The sequence below is a fragment of the Melopsittacus undulatus genome, chromosome Z, assembly GCF_012275295.1.
Source record: "Melopsittacus undulatus isolate bMelUnd1 chromosome Z, bMelUnd1.mat.Z, whole genome shotgun sequence".
Classification (NCBI taxonomy): domain Eukaryota; kingdom Metazoa; phylum Chordata; class Aves; order Psittaciformes; family Psittaculidae; genus Melopsittacus; species Melopsittacus undulatus.
The window spans coordinates 62,283,802-62,301,468 of NC_047557.1; positions in this window are offsets into that span (position 1 = coordinate 62,283,802).

Consider the following 17,667-nt stretch of genomic DNA (forward strand, 5'->3'; position numbering starts at 1 on the left):
CAATAATCTGTGAAATAAAGAATCCAATAAAGAATACAACTGCACCTAGAACAACCCACTGTCAAAGCAAATTTCTATTTTCAAGAGAAAAAAATCTCATTAATGATATTTGGATCTTGAATCACTTTAAGATGCTATTAAACTTTACTAAAAAATTCCAAAAGAAACAGAACCACAGCATTCAAAAGGTTTGTAGAAGTATGATTCTGGGGAAACAACCTTGATTTCTATTGGATCCAAAACAAGCTGCAGAATGACTGTTTCACTAAAAGAAGATAAGATATAAATAGGAAAAATGAAAGAACAGGGAAGAGTCCACTTGTGTGGCAAGACCTTCCCTGAAGCCTGGTATATGTTTTCAAGCACCTCATGAAAACTCTCCTTTAATCTCTCCTTCTATGATATGCAAAAGTGCTTTCTTAGCTGTAAAAAACTATACTGCACTCAATCCTCTCCTAACCTGTATGATACATTACACTGAGAGATTTCAAGGATAGGATACTGTATCAATAACACACCATGTTTTGCTTGTTTTGATATGTTGTTTCTTTTGAAGAAGTTTGTGCAAGACTGGGATATTTATTTATTTAATCTGACATTCTAGCCCCTGTCTGGCCTCTGTGGAAAAATGACACCTTTTTGAAGTTTTTATCAAGACCTACTAGATCTCTAATGGGGAAGAATTGCATTATAGTTGAAAAAAAAATAGAGTGCTTTGGTGAAAAAAAAATAAAATTACTTGCCACTATAGTTTGTTGTGGTCTTTTACAGGTGTTATTCTACAGCTGATCTTGACAAATCTGATATTTAGAATTTTAGGCTAGAATATGTTAAAACATAAAGGTGTCATCGAAGAATGGATTTCTTCCATTAAATATTCCTAAAGTATCTTTAAAACACTTCATTATTCACAAAGATTTGTCTCAAGCCATTTCAGTGCAACTTTTCCACCCAAAAGCAGTTATGTGTCCTCCCCTACATATTTTTGCTTTTGGAATCAATATTGGATTATTTTTTAACAGCATTAGGAAAAATCCTGGGAAGATACCACGTACAGAACAGTGGTATCACCTATGAGATATCTTGGAAATAATTAGTATTTTGCCTGAGAACTCAGTGATAGTGTCATTTCCCTGATTAAAGAATTATAGAATGGTTTGGGTTGGAATGGACCTTTAATGATCATTTAGTTTCAACCCTCCATGCCATGGGCAGAGACACCTTCCACTAGACCAGGTTACTCCAAGCCCTGTCCAGTCTGGCTTTGAACACTGCCAGGGATGTACTCACAGCTTCTCTGGGCAACCTGTGCCAATGTCTCACCAGCCTTTTAGCACTGACTTTCTTCCTAATGTTAAATCTAAATCTCCCCTTTGTCAGTTTAAAACCATTTCGCCTCGTCTTGTCACTACATGTCCTCGTAAAAAGTCCCTCTCCAGATTTTTTGTAGTCCACTGTAGTTCCACTACTGGAAGGCTGCTTTAAGGTCTCCCTTGTGCTTTCTCATCTCCAGGCTGAACAAACGCAGCTCTCTCAGGCTTTTTTCTGAAGTAAGGATAACTTATGACATTTTGCCTCTGGTCATATAAATCATGTATCATAATATCATAAAGAAAATATGGCTGTATGCTGTCTGCCCTCTACTGGATGGCATCACTACTGAGCTACTACATGGTGCAATCAAATTCAGAATTTATGAAGCAGACACTTTTCAGTCAACTGCCCTTTTCAGGACATCTGAAAAATTATTTTTGTTTTGTTCCACATTCTTTGATCTGGATTTCAAGTGCTAACCTTACGGCACCCACAATGATTCAAATACCGAGCCCCCCCTCCCCTCCAAGAAAAAACCCCAACCTTACACCAACCAAATAACCCTTAAATCTATCCTTAAGTCATCATGATGCCAAGTACAAAAAAGGTTAAATTAATTAATAACTAATTAAGTGGTAATTCGACCTGTGTAAGAGGAATAATACACTCATGATAACACCCACATGGAACATAAAGAATGATTCAGAAATATCATATATGATCACTAGCTTCTCAAGTAACCTTATTTATGTGTAATAAGAACTTGAGACAGGGGAAGAAGGAAAGTCCTTTCACCAGTCAGATGAGAAGTCAAAAAAACAATTCAAGAAGTAAATTGGAACAGCAACTATGTTCTGCTGGAATAGAAAAGTCCTGATTTCATTCAAAATATATAGCTAAGACAATGGCAAGGTTAATAAATCAATAGAAAAATCTAAAGATTGCCAAAGTGATATGAATGGAAACTTGTGCAGATGACAAAAAACCTCACAATGACTGTATTGTTCAAAGCTTACATTTCAGCTTAATATTAGTGTCAGAAAAGGTATATAAAACAAGGGTATTTACAACTGCCTTATCTAAAGAAACTAGGTTCAGAGGCATACTCCCAGTGTTAAAGAACAAATAAGAAGCCATTTTGGGTACTGGGTTCTAAGGAGCAAATTAAATATATATACAAAGTTGGAAACGGTGAGAAAAACATGAATGCATTGGTCAATATGGGGTATCATAAAGCTGTGTACCATATTACATCTGCAGTATTAGAAGGATGATCAAAAGAAGAGAGGTGAAGGTGGAGAATGTGTGGGATAAGGCTGGAGGAGGAGGAGGGATTCATATCTCTGAAATTACTGGGGTACACATTAATTGGCTTATAGATACTATTCTTTTGCATGTGTACTTCCATTTTTGTTAAAAAAACCCCTAACCACTCGCTGAGGTTTAATATCTACAAGAAAGTACACACCAGAGAAAATCTGGTCGTATGAGCTACAGAAATAGAAGGTATTTAAATTTCAGTCAGAACCTTTTCATTTTTCCTCACTCTTCCCTGCTTGCTTCCTTTATTTATTGTGGACTCAGGGAAACCAAGGTTGCATTTTGACTTTGTACCAGGCTGTTTGAATTGTTCATTAATGCCAAACTTACTGCCAGATTTATGTACCACTTCCTATTCCCTCCACTCCCTGCCTCACACTTCATCCTATTATGTTACCTTTACAATGAGCCCATTGGAGTGTAAAGTCACTTGGGGCCTCTCCAAAGGTGGTCTCCAGGCACAAGCTACTGAACTGGTAAAAATCAAATTGCCATTTGTGTAATAAGTCTCTGATGCCCAAATACCCTGAAACAGAATTATTACAACACTCAAATGTGCAAAAGGGATCATATAAAAAAGTCTGATAACATGGCACATTTGTCAGTTAATTAATTTCAGATATTACATAAATTAAGAGAGAACAAAAATCAGGAAACATTATTTTGAGTGTATACTCTTGGGTATATTTCATTCCTACTGAAATGTTGTAGGAAAGCTAGAAAATATCCAAGCACTGTTTTTAAAATGAGGAATGTAACAGGATAACCTTTTTTGCCATTGTTAAAAGGTTTTACAAATACAGAAGAATCTGTCTCTGGAAACAGTAAAAATAAAACAGTAAAATAATGGTTTGAATGGAAAGCTGAGTTTAGCTGGGCTTTGATGCTTTACAATATTGGTGCTAAGAGATTCTTAGCTGGACAAGAAAGTTGCAAGTGAAACCCATTGTCTGTTCAAAGTCTTAAACAGTTTATGGGATCTTAATCTTCTGCAAACTTCTGCAGCTAGTTGGTCAGTAATGCTACAGACCTAAGTTTGTAACAGTTGTTTTTTTTTTTTTTAAGTATGTAAGCTCTCCCCCCAAAGTTTTGGGATTCAGTTTCAGGGTAAGTCAAACTGAAGACATAAGCAAACAGTACAAATAATAAAAAGAAAAAATAATCAATAAATCAGAATTGCTTTTTCTCCCTTTGTACAAGCCTTTAGTTGGTCTCTTAGCTATGACAACTTATTTCTTGCTTACTCTGCCTTCAGAGGAGGTTACCAAGCACTGTTAAGGATACCAGTGAAATGCCACTACTGTTGGCTAGAAATGACAAGAGGAAATTGCAAGTACATTAAATATAAAACATTAAAAAGGAAAGGTTTATTTTTTAATAGTTTTCAATAGATCAATTAAAATCAATAGATATAAAAAATATCAGCAGATACCAGATGATCTTAAGGTCATTTCCAACTTTAACTATTCTATTATTCTATGATTTTAATCCACAACATTCACTGACATAGTAATTCAATTAAAAGCTTATTAAACTGATAGCAACACTGAAAGTAATTATCTTTTTAAGGATGGTGGCATCTCCAAGCAAATGTTTGGGTTTTTATAAACAGCATACTGTTATGCTTCAGTAGAAGGGCAGTTGTGTTTAGTTTCAAGGTTAGTTCTAGTAATGTCTGCTTTCTATTTCAAATCTCTCTTCTACAAATTTCTTCTGTGGTTTTAGGTAAATCCTTCAGGACACTAACACCAACTTCTGCTTTATGCCTCTCAATCCAGTTTTTAGGCAACAGTGAGTGTAGAATTAGTCTCACATAAGTTAGCTCCCTAAAAATTACTCTGTTAGACTGGCAATCTCCTTGTACTGACAGAGGAGGGAAGCAGACATTTTAGAGTCAATTATGGCCTTTGAAAGTGGGTGTCTATTATAGGTGATTATCAGTTGTCCCATGGAGTTGACTAGAATCCATAAACATAGGGGTTTTATATTTATATGACAAGTGAATAAGTTGTAGGAAACAAAAGAAAGGTACTCAAGTCTAGAAGAGGCAGGATCACAACAGTCAAAACTTTTATTTTTATTCCACAGATAACTTACTCTGCTTGTAGAGTGAGCCTGCAGGCCTGCCTGAGGCTAGATGTATAACATCAAATGAAATGACCTATCTGCTTCTTGGTCCTGTAGCAAAATGTCCAGAGCAACATAGCCAATGCATGCACATAAAAATCTCTGGGATGAGTAACAGATTCTTTGATATCCTACCAAATCTCAAGGCTTATAATAGTCTTGTTTATGAAGCCTTATATAGTAGCAGTTTAGATCATGCCCAATTCCTGAGCACTTAGACCACTTAGACCTGGAGCTGGCAAATCTATTTGGTCAGCCTCTTCAATCACATCCAGAGCTGGAAGAAACTAAGCCTTGTATTCCCAAAGACAGCAAGCTAAGTAAGTATTCTCAAGTGAGGTTGTCTTCATCTCTTTGTTGATGCTGTGGCCACAGATTTGCAGACAGAGGAAACAGAATGCACAAGAGGGTCATGGTTTTCAGGTATGATCTACTGGAAATTAGATCCAAATTAATGTCTATTGTCTTTTGAGAAGAGATTTGAAGTAAAGCCTAAGGCATGTCATAATAGTCTACCACATAACACTATAAAACAAATGGTTGCATTTTTATTAGTGGACCAGAAAAAGGACATTCCCACCTTTTGTTTCATGTCTTTTGTCATTTTTACCTGTTCTAATACACGCAAAAATGGATTTCTTGTGTCCAGTTCTGGATGTACACGATGGCATAAAACTGCCAGGTTTCCTTTCTAAAGAATGATTTTGTGCCTCAGAGTAAAAAAGAAAAATATGACATATTACTTGAAAGTCCCAATCCTCAAATGCTTATCTGAACATACCAGCAGTTTTAAGCAACAAATCTAGGTAATAACAACTGTGCAGGTCTATCCAGCCTGTTCTGCAAACACCAATTCAACTTGCTAGGATGATGCAGTCTGATGCTGATCCTAGCAGAACACACACCTACATGAGGAACACACATCATCTAACCATTACCATTCTTCTGCAATGATGTAATCTGACAAGAGGGCAAGACACAAATCCCATATTGTAGTCAGATCAGGTGCTCCCTGCTGCCAGGACACATACTAAGGAAAACAGAACCACTCTATCCCTACACTACATCTTTGTGCATGTGCCCAAGTACTCCCAAAATCTATCACCATAGCACACAGAATATGTCCATGTAGTGCTGCCACATGTGACACATGGGTTTCTTGATTAGGTAGAAGGTACCTATGTTGTCTTAATAATTTTCAGCTTTTCTGTAACTGACTCTTAGCATTTCTGACTTTCACTTGTCTTCTGTAGATCTAGACTCTTCGAGTCTTTTCCTTTGATGCCACTGTGCGCATCCCAAAGCAAAACCCACAAAACATCCCCATTAGCCTTGGCTCTATTATGAATATATAACAGCTCAGTTGCCTTTTTCTCCACAATTACTGCACACACATACACACAACAGTGAGAAGAATGAGGATTCTAAGTAACCGTTTTGCCAATGTAGTTAACACTATTAAGTCTAAGAAACAAGTTCACAGAATGTCTCTTTTATTAAAAAAAACACCACAAAAATTCTGTTCACTAACACATTTAAGGATGGCATCTAAGTCTTATACTAATTACACTGAATTAGTCGTAACAAATAATTGTAGTACAGATAGTTATGTAGGATGAAGGGCAGTATCCCTCAACTATTTACTGGTTTGTTTCTAACATGCCAGTTGCCAGTGCTCTGCAGCACAGGTGACTGTCACTTTGCATTTCATTTAAGGTGCTGAATGTCGTAGAACAAAATCCCTGCATTCTTTACTAATAGAGGGGTTTATAAAAATCTTTTCTGTGCCAAGTTTCCAACACATAAAGGACTTCTAGCCACTGCACTTCTTCAGTGGAAGTAAAATTCCACTGGCACATGAAATAACTCTTTCACACATTTCTGTGTTTGCTCTCTGGAGTGTTGCCAGAATAGACTTAAGTTACGGTAGCTAACACCATTGTAAACTAGGAATCACAGAGGAGAGATTAAAAACTCCAGGGAATAAAAACACTTTAAGTAGCAAGGAGCACTGAGTGGAGCCATAATCCTTTTTCCCCATTGCAGTGGTGCTACATGGCTATTCCAGAAAGCACAGAAGTGAAAGTACATTGCCTTTTCTAAAGGGTTGTTTGCTTGCTCATCCATACTCCCTGCAGGCTCTGAGCACTTGTCATCCAAGCAGCCATCTTTCAAGGCACCGAGGTAGCAAGGCAACCCTTCTTCGGATCTTCCAGTGTTATCCTGCTTCCTATGAAAATATTTTGGCTAAAAATTTATCGGTTTGCTTAGTCTAATAAGTAAAGTGCCTTTTGACCGCAGTGCACATTTTGTGCTTAGGAAAATGTAGCAGTTGCTTCTGTTAGCTGCATTGTAAACTGGAAACTACGTCAATGAACTTATTTCAGTGGCATATTGACCCTTAGAATCTGCAGGCTCAACCTCTCTTCTGAGAAACAGCATCCAGCAAAGAGCTTGAACATGTGTATCTAGTTTTCATTTTCAGCTTAAAGGACACAGTTACTGTCTCTTATTTTACTGGAATAATTTACGAAATATGAAAAGACTGCAGTTAGTAATATCCTATTGTATTAAGGCAAGCATTTTAAATTTTCAGGAGTTGCTAGCTTCAATTGTTGCTCATGGAGGGATTTTTTTTCTCAGTGACTAATTGAGCATATTCTCTCCAAGTCTAGTATTTTATAGTTATGACCTTAAGTTGCTTCCCAGATGTAGGCTGTTAAGATGTTACTTTTTCCAAATGTACAGCATTTTCCCTATGAAAAGACACTGTTGATCATTCCAAAGCAGTACATATGTGCTAAGGCTGTAATAGTGTGTGTCTTTCTGTGCTTCCTTCTCAATTTCTCTCAATCAATTTGGCACACTGGATACAGTTCCAATCTGCTCATGTCAGTAAGTGGCATGATCAAGGAGAGATCTCCAGTTGTGAAGCTTCTCAAATTCTCATGCTAGGATTTCAATCCATGCATCCTAATGTCTTTGTTCCATGATGCAGTTTGTTCCTAAAAGAGATTTTAATTTATCTGCTCAGTGACATTTTCTCCACTTTAGATATTACCATTCAGCTCAGATATAATACAAAGGCAGAAGTCATGAGGGAGGATTACTTTCACATTGTCACGCATGTTGATATTTGCGATGTAAACCTCAGTCCTAACAGTGTTTCATGTTAAAATGTCCAATATGACCCTAAATTACTTTACAGTCTTGGCACAGATTCGATGATACATCTGAATTACAAACGTTACCCATAGCACAAATTTGTTAACTGTGGTTGACAGCTACATGTATAAAGGGAGAATAAAAAGTCATCAGTACTGCTATGTTTGTCTTAAAAGATATATACTGCATCTAACAATTATATTTTTCTTAAACTGAGCTGGCAATAATATTTCCAGAGCTGAAATATAGGGTGGGATTCATCTCCTCTAAATTTTTTATTACATTATAAATTTAGATGTTACAGACACCTATTTATAGGCTAATAATCTAGGTACAATTCACAGTCAGTAAAGAAAAATTGGTATCTCTAGAATGCAATTTATCTCATCTTAAAGTAGATGTCTGAAACAGGTGAAATGAATCATACTTTAGAAAGGTCTGTTTCTCTCCATTTGCTGTCATGGGAATCTAAACAAGTAGTTCATATATGGACATCAGAAATGAAGGTAGATGATGCTATCCACAGAGAGTCTTATTTAAATATTCTTAAAACTTAATTTCCCCATATGTCTAGCTAACATGAAATTGTTTAATACTGAAACGGTAAACTGCTTAGGGACTATGTCGTGGTTTAAGCCCAGCCGGCAACCCAGAGTCACACAGCCGCTAGCTCAATCTCCCCTTCCCCCCCCCCCCTCCCCAACCTTGTTCCTGGAGGAATGGAGAGGGGAATCAAAAGAATGTAACTCCCACATGTTGAGATAAGAGTAGTCCAGTAACTAAGGTATAACACAAAACCACTACTGCTACCACCAATAATAATAATGAAATAACAAAGGAAGAGAACACAACCACTCATCACCCGCCGACCAATACCCAACCTGACCTGAGCAGTGACCTAACCCTTCTGGTTAACAGCCCCCAGTTTATATACTGGGCATGATGTGCTGTGATATGGAATGCCTCTTTGGCTAGTTTGGGTCAGGGTGTCCTGCCTCTGCTTCCTCCAGGCTTACCCTCCTCCCTGGCAGAGCATGAGACTCAGAAAGACCTTGATCAGAGGAAACATTACTTAACAACAACTGAAAACATCGGTGTTATCAGCGTTGTTCCCAGGCTGAAAGTCAAAACCACAGCACTGCACCAGCTAGTAAGAAAGAGAAAAATTACTGCTACTGCTGACCCCAGGACAGAATACAAAACCCCAAACAACCCCAAACAGAAAAACACCCTACTTCCTTCCCATTCCTAGTTTGTAGGTCTCAGACCTGAAGCCAGGTATTAGCGCAATGGATACTTTCCTTTCTCACTTGCAGTTTGCTATTAAAGATAATGTTGCGTGGCATTCACAGTATTTGTAAATTAGAGGGTAACTTCTTAGGTAGAGCTGATATTCTCATGGATATGACGCTGCAATCCAGAATTTGGTTTTTTAAAATGCAAGATGGGAAATAAATATAATATTAAGCTCATATGCAAGAATTGCTACTTCACAGAAATATTGAGAACACTTAAAAATAAAAAAAAAGTAGACTAGCATGATTACACTAATAGAAAAAAAAAACAGAATAGTTGGTATCTAGATTTTTATCCCAGTGTTCAAATATCTGTTCAAAGAAGTAGCTGTATCTATGATCACTTGTTTTGATATGGTATACAACTGCTAACTTTCTGCCTTGCTCCACTCCATGAAAATTATTATGCAAAAATTTTATCTGATTTGAGAGCAAATAATCACAGACTACAAAATGCGAAAGACATCGTTCCTCTCTTTTGGCTAGCTGATGGATTTTACTTGGTTGCTTTCCTCCTCTCCCCCTTTGGCTGCCTCAGGTCTGGTTGAACAATATCGTGCTAACTTTGTGAACTGAAATGGAATGCTGTTATCCTCAGAGGAGCTGCTGAAAAGTGCTGTTTTGATAAATACTGTAGGAATAGACCCCAAAGGAATTCAACTAAAGAAAAATACTTCATACTATTTCATTTCTCATCTTTGCCAGAGCTTTCATATGACTCAGCCCATCAGGAATAGAAACCCTGGTGATGTTGCTGCTGATAACATTTTTAGATGTAGGCCTTATTATGGTTTCTTCAATACTTACTTCACATAAACAAAATTTGCACATCAAAATATTTTTCATGATGGTCTTTTGTTTATGCTAGCTTTGAGTCTGTAACCTTTAAACAATTCAAAGAACATATGCAGGTGCCTCTTTGTCAGCTGTTATTAGATACCGGGATATAAGATGTCAGTAAGAATCATGACCATCACCCTCACATTTTCTTATTGCTGCCACAGATGGCTAAGTAACTGCACCATCCAGCTTTTTTCAAAGTGTAACCAGTGCCTGGAAAGATGGGTCAATAAATTCTGTTGTCCAAATAGTGTAACTCACTGAAATTGTTTTTGCAGCATAACAGAACACAGCAGCAGTGTACCAAACACAGTACACTGCTGTGTATGAAATGCATATATATATGAAATAAGGATTGTATCTGAAATAATAGGGCTTATTCAGCTTGCATAGAGCTGCCATTAGTGCAAACAAACACTAATCCCACCCTAAGACTCTGACTGTGGATTACAAAGGCAAATTAAGCTTGACTTGTGTGATGGGCATTTCACAAAGACTTTTGCAGTTCTCCTTCCTCATTAAAACTGATGATATTTTTATATTGCTGATCTGAAATTCTTTGACATATATGAGTTGCTCATTATTTATCCAACATCTGAAGGACCAATTACAGTGTTTTCATAGGACCAATTAAATAGACTATGGTTGTTCTAGAAGCATGCATGGTTACTGGAAAAAGGGAGTCAAGAATGACAGGACAAGCACATAAAAGCACACAAAGGAGAAAAAAAAAAAAGGAAAAACCAAACCAAAAAACCAGAATGACCTCCAAACCCCACTAACAGAAGTGAGGAAATTAATATTTTACCAGTGTGTATCTCTGGAATATGAAAACAGCATTGGATACCATTTTGTATGCATGCAGGTGTAATACAGAACACAGGATAAAATTAAAATCTCCTGCTTGAGAGATTGAGGGCCCATAAGCATTGCCTATCAAGGGCATAGCTTGAAGCTTAAAGTGGCACTGAATCAAATGCCAGCTTTCATCACAACTCAGAAGAGTAGACTTTAGTACTAAATCAGACTACTTCATATGCAACTGTTGAGCTTACCTTTTGGACCATTACTGTAGTATAACAGCTGCAAGCCTGTGACACTGCTGGTTTTATCTTGAAATTGGAAATCATCACTGACTAGAAAAAATGTAGAGTAGTTTGGGTTTGAAGAGACCTTGAGGATTATCTAGCTCCAACCCCCTGCCATGGGCAGTGGCACCTTCCACTAGACCAAGTTGGTCAAAGCTCCATCCAGCCTGGCCTTGAGCACTGCCAGGCACAGCAGCCGCAGCTTCTCTGGGTAACCTCTTCCAGTTCCTCACCACCCTCATAGTGAAGGTCATCTAGTCCACCGCCCCTGCAATGAGCAGCAACATCTTCAGTTAGATCAAGATGCCCAGAACCACATCCAGTCTAGAGTGTCTCCAGGGATGAAGCATATATAATCTCTCTGGGCAACCTATTCCAGTATTTTACCACTTGGAAGTTGTCAAACCATTATCCATCATAATTGAGAAATCATGGCAGTCCAATAAGACTTCCACTGCCTGTAAAAAAAATACCACCACAAACCCCCATCACCCCCATTTTTAAAAAAGGAAGAAAAACTATACAATGACACATGAAAATAAGGGGGTAATTGGTGACATCTAACATGGCAAATCATGCCTTACAAGTTGATGGCTTTCTATAAGAGGATGACAACATTGGTGGATAAGAGTGACTGATATCATCTAGTAGGACTTCTGCAAGTCATTTGACACTGTCTCACATGACATCCTTTTTTTTAAACTGCAGAGACACAGATTTGACAGACAAACCGCTTAGTCTGCCAGGTTCCTCAAGACCTGCAGATGCATCTCATCAGATCTCATGAGCTCCATCTACACCTTCAGGTTCCTTAGGTGATCTTGAACCTGATCTTCTCCTGTGAATGTTCTCTTCTGATCTTCTCCTATTTGACATGCCCAAATAATGAAAATTCTTAATCTCAATTTATAGATTAACTATTATACCATGCATAACTCTAGGATCCTGTATTTGTCCTTTGTCCCAGAGGAAAGTGTGAGAGTCTGAATGGTCAAAAAATTCATCAGCTCAGATGATCTTTACTGGGGAAAGATTTCTTAGCTCAGCATCAGTACAAGCCCAGCAAAGCAGCCACTGCAGAAGTATTAACATATTCTCTCATATGCACCACTTATAGAAGAAATAATGGAAACCAGATTAATTCTGTTTATTTATCACTTCTGTTAATTGGATGGACTTCTGTTCTGGTTTAAGGGCTCCCACTAACCTCAGTAACCATACTGCCACTCATTAGAGGGGTGTATCTGGCATAAGTTTTTTAATAGCTGGGCACTAATTTAATATTTTGTTAGTCAACAACTTCTAAAATTCTTGTAGAAATTCGATTTACTATTAAAAAGTTTGAGTGGCACATTGTTTGAAGTTTCCCTTCTGAACTGTTAAAACAAGTCCAGAGGAGGGCCGTGAGGATGATCAAGGGACTGGAGCACCTCCCATATAAAAACAGGCTGAGAGACTTGGGGCTGTTCAGGCCGGAGAAGAGAAGGCTATGTGGAGACCTCATAGCAGTCTTCCAGTACCTGAAGGGGCCTACAATGATGCTGGGGAGGGTCTTTTCATTAGGGACTGTAGTGATAGGACAAGGGGCAATGCATTCAAACTTTAACAGCAGAGGTTTAGACTGGATCTAAGGAAGAAATTCTTTACTGTTAGGGTGGTGAGGTGCTGGAATGGGTTTCCCAGGGAGGTAGTGATTGCTCCATCCCTGGCAGTGTTCAAGACCAGGTTGGATGAAGCCTTGGGTGATATGTTTTAGTGTGAGGTGTCCCTGTCCATGGCAGGGGGGTTAGAACTAGATGATCTTAAGGTCCTTTCCAACCCTAACTATTCTATGATTCTATGAATGAAAAAGAAAATAAAAATTGAATTAGCTAAGTTTAGACATATCAAGGCTATCACTAGCAATCTAGTCTTCCTTAAAATATGATCTCTCTGCACAAATAATAAAAAAGTAGGATGTCTGATGTTTTAGAATCCCCCTATCCTGCTGCTTCTTCAGTCCTTTGTGTATGTGGCGTGATAAGAAAGAAGCAGATAATTTATATTTCATAAGGAAATATTAAATAAGAATCAGAACCTTGCTGACTCCTTTAAACTTCCTTAAAACTTCTCATAAGTCCTCACCAAGTATTTGTTTCCAGTCATGTTGAGAGCCATTGTAATGGATTAAGTGTGTCTGTCCTAAAACAAATTATTCAGCCTGAATACAAGCAAGTGATCTTTAAAGACTATAAAGCATTTAGCTGAAGCAGAAAACATGTCTTTAGCCTTTAGGACATCTACAGAAACTGGTCATAAGCACAAAACAGCAGATGTCTCATAGTAAGACAATGGAATATATTAATCTTTAAACTGTATAGTAAAACTTCGATTAACTCTGTATGTCTGCTAGCTTGAGTGTTAAACACATTTCACATCCATTCAGACATATTGAGCACTTAAATATTTGTTTCAATAATGATGGTTTCTCAGGTCAGGGACAGAATGTGGGTGGTGAATAAAACAGGAGGCTTTGCAGATATTTGGGAAACCTGAGAGACAGTCTTGCATATCTTATTATCTCTTTACATCTTATTTCTAACCCTATGCACTTCTACACCTATATATAACTTTAAAGAAGTTGTAGGAGAGTGCCTAAAATCGTAGACCATGAAGGAGAAAACATGATTTCTGTTCTTGGAAAAGTGTTTTCTAGAAAGCATGCTAAAATGAAATCATGAGAAGTTTAATATACACTCTCCCTGTAATATAACCTTCTAGCATATAGATATGCAGAATAGATACTATTCCTTTGTAGTATTTATACAGAAATCTGTGGTCAGATTTCACCTTCTTCATCCAGAAAAAGGAAGAAATGTAATCTCCAGCAGGATTAGAAATCTTTGCCTACTTCCAGGATTTTTCTCTATAAAATTTCTGCCAAAATGAAGAGGTGATATGATGCAGTTGGCATTTCAGTCCTTTACTTCAGTCCTGTTTCTACCCTGTCTGAATTTTTTATTTGTCCCTCTTCTCTCCTTTCAGTCACAATGCTTTCTGCCATACCCTGAAGGTAACCTACGAGGGAAGGAAAACTTTGGCTGATTGGCCTGTATTTCCACTTCATGATAAAAAATGATATTTAAAAGAGATTTGTCAAAAAGCACAGAACATATAATGTTCAATGCTTTTTTTTAAAAACAAAAATCCAGATGTTCTCAAATTTTGGCAACAGTTGGCAAAAGTGAAATTATGGCTTTGCAGAGAAATGCAAGAATATAAACTCTCAATATAGCAACATTTGCTTTTTAGACATAGTTTTAAAACACACTTTTGGTTTATTGTCATGGGTTCAGCTGTAGCAGTCATTTTTCTCCTTCTTGTAGCTGGTGCAGTGCTGTGTTTTGACTTCTGGGCTGGGAACAGTTGCTTGATAGCGAGCATGTTTTGAGGGTGTTTTTGTTCAGGGCCTTTTCTGAGCACGTGCTCTGCCAGGGAGGAGGGGAGTCTGGGAGGAAGGAGAGACAGGACACCTGACCCAGGCTAGCCAATGAGGTATTCCATACCATAGCACGTGATGCCCAGGATGCAACTGGGAGAGAGAGAGCTGGAGGGGTGGAGCTCTGGAGGGAAATGGAGGAGGGAGCACGCGGTGCTCGGCCGGGCAGGGTGGAGTGAGTTTATGGGTCGGTGGCTGGTGGGGTGATGTATTCTTTTCTCTTGTTATTGGCTTTATCATTATTATTTGTAGTAGTAATGGCAGTGGTGATTTGTGTTGTGCCTTAGCAAGTAAACCTTTCTTATCTCAACCCGTGGGGGCTACATTCTTTGGATTCTCCTTCCTAACTCTCCGGGAGTTGGGGAAGCAAGGGGGGGAGTGAGTGAGAGTACTGTGAGGATTTGTTTTAAACCACGACATTTATAAAATTCCATTGTCAATGAGAATGGGAGCTCAAGATCCCACATTCTCCTCCACAGGCCAGTTAAGAAATAATATACTACAAGCTTGCCCATATACCTTTCTACTGACCTGCAGTAAATGTGGTGTATCTTTTTGATATTATAAACAAGGATAATTTAGAAAGAAAATACATTTTTTAAAGTGCAAAGAATAAAATAAGCTTTTTAAGCCTCCATGAAAATATTTTAGGAATTTTTTTTTTTTTAGTGGAGAATTTGTACTATGATTTGGGCTCAAATTTCCATGCATTTGAAAGATGTGATATATTACCTTTTGGCTTTATATCTAGCTAACCTTAAATAGTGGGCTGATCTTGATGTTTTCAGGACATAATTCAAAATGTCATGCATGGGAATCATGAGAAAATCTTTGCTGAACATAACTCAGACCACTGATTAATGGAGTTTAGCCATAGCACTCTTACATGGGATGTTAGAGATAACAACTGACTCACCTCAGAAGATGCTTAAACAATTATATACTACCTCCTCTATGTTGTGTTGCATTTCTTTTTGTTTTCTAGCTTAAAGTTAACCCACCAGACAGTCCAAGTCATACTTAATGATTATCCTGCAGTCAGTAAGACTTGAGAATGTATCTTTCCTCGCCAATCTTTTCTTTATAACTTTGAGACCTACAAAAACAGTTGCTTTTGAAAAATGAGAATAGATTGCTGAATTGTGCAACTCCTGAAGCATCTTCACACCCAAACCAAAGATAATAAGCTCAAGTTCAGGGAGTAAGAATTTAGTCTTACAAGAAATATCTGTCTTTGCTAATGTCTCCATAGCCAAACTCCAAGATTTGCTTCCAAGCCACACACAGTTCCTGATGTTAACTGACGGAGCTCAGTTAGCAGCAGGAGTCCCTTATTGGCACTGACACAGAGACAGCTTCATTCTTTGCAGTCAGGCCTAACAGCTTGATGGCTAATGAATATTGGAGTTCACAGAAGAATTTTCAGCAGTTTTGAGTGCTACAGAACAGTTGATTTTTTTTCTAACTTTCCTTCCACTACAACAGTGAACTTCTGTGGTGTTCCACCACCCCCATTTGATTTTCTTTTTTCTTTTTTCACTTTTCAAAAAATAGGAAAAGTTGTGGCTGTCTGTTCATTTGAATAAACATGTATTGAGATTCAAATAAGTATTCCTAGGGTAGGGCAAGGTAGCCCTTTGAAAGTTTTGACAAGTGCATGGCAGCAGCTGCTTTAGAGCATGTAGCGCGTAGTGTTTGTATGGAGCTCTGCACCTCTTCATATTGTTAAAAATTAGTGGAAAATCACATATTGTGCATTTGCATATGTTATTTCAATAGCTTTATTATTTGGCAACCAAATGCCATCAAACGCTCAGAGCATTTGCATTTATTAACGATATAGTCCTTGGCAAGTGTGAAGACTTTCAAATGAGTTGAGATATTTTTTTTTCTGTTTAGGAGTTTGCTTAATGTGGAATAAGGTTTTCTTTCATGCTTAGATAACTTAGTAATATACCAATAACACATCGCTAAGTTGCTGAGTGATAGTCCTGAGAAATTTCATTAAAAACTCATTTTTCCACAAAGTTTTAAGGGTACAAGCACTTAAGAAAAGTTCCTGCCTTCTTTTGAAATAACACATAGTACCTACTGTAACCACAGATCTATTTGCCTCATTAAGATTCAAGAATGGTTGCTCATTAGGTAGAGATATAAACTAAAACTATATTTGACAGAAGATCCTAGAAGCCAAAGAGAATACGAGTAGCTCAGGCTTACTGGACCCATTCTAGGTATCCTCTGATTATTCATTCATTCAATCATTCATTCATTCATTCATTCATTCACTTATTCATTCATTACTGCTAAATCAAGAGGACAACTAATTCACATGGTACAGCTGCTACACTGACAGACCAACTAGGAACAATTTTATGTCTTACAGAGATGAATACCTAAGAGAAAGTGATGTAGTGCAATTAAGACAACAAATTCCAAGCAAATAAGTTACTTTAGAAAATTCAAAAGAGTAATCATTTTGATTAATTTTTGATAGCAATGTAAAGTTCTGGATTTATCACATGATGGAATGCCTGAAATGCATTGTCCGTGTTCAAAAACCGCCTAGGCTTCTGAATGGGACACTATAAACCTGATTTCAACAGATTGAAAACAAGATGTGACAAGCAGTTTGACACTGTCCCTCTACTAATTTCCGCTATTTGTAAAGAGGCACGTCTGAATGGAAATGGCTCAGCAGAATGGGTCAGTATGGTTGAGGCCATGTCAGTCCACATATAAAAAACACAGTACTGGGGAAAATAAGCAGCCATTGATTTCTAGTGAAAGCCCCCAGAGTCTGGGGAAAGCAGCCAAAACGAGGCACCAGCTGCTCTCTGCTGGAAATCTTTTGTGGAGGAGTGAGGGAAGAGAGAGAAAGCTGGTGGGTCTGAAAGGGGAAACAAGGCAGAAATCAGGAAAGAAGGGGTGCTGTTGACTGCTTCAGCAATGCTTCATTCCCCACACTCAGTATTCTTTGAAAAATGGAGGAGGGGAAACACACCCCAAAACTTTGCTGTCTTTTATTTATACAATGTAA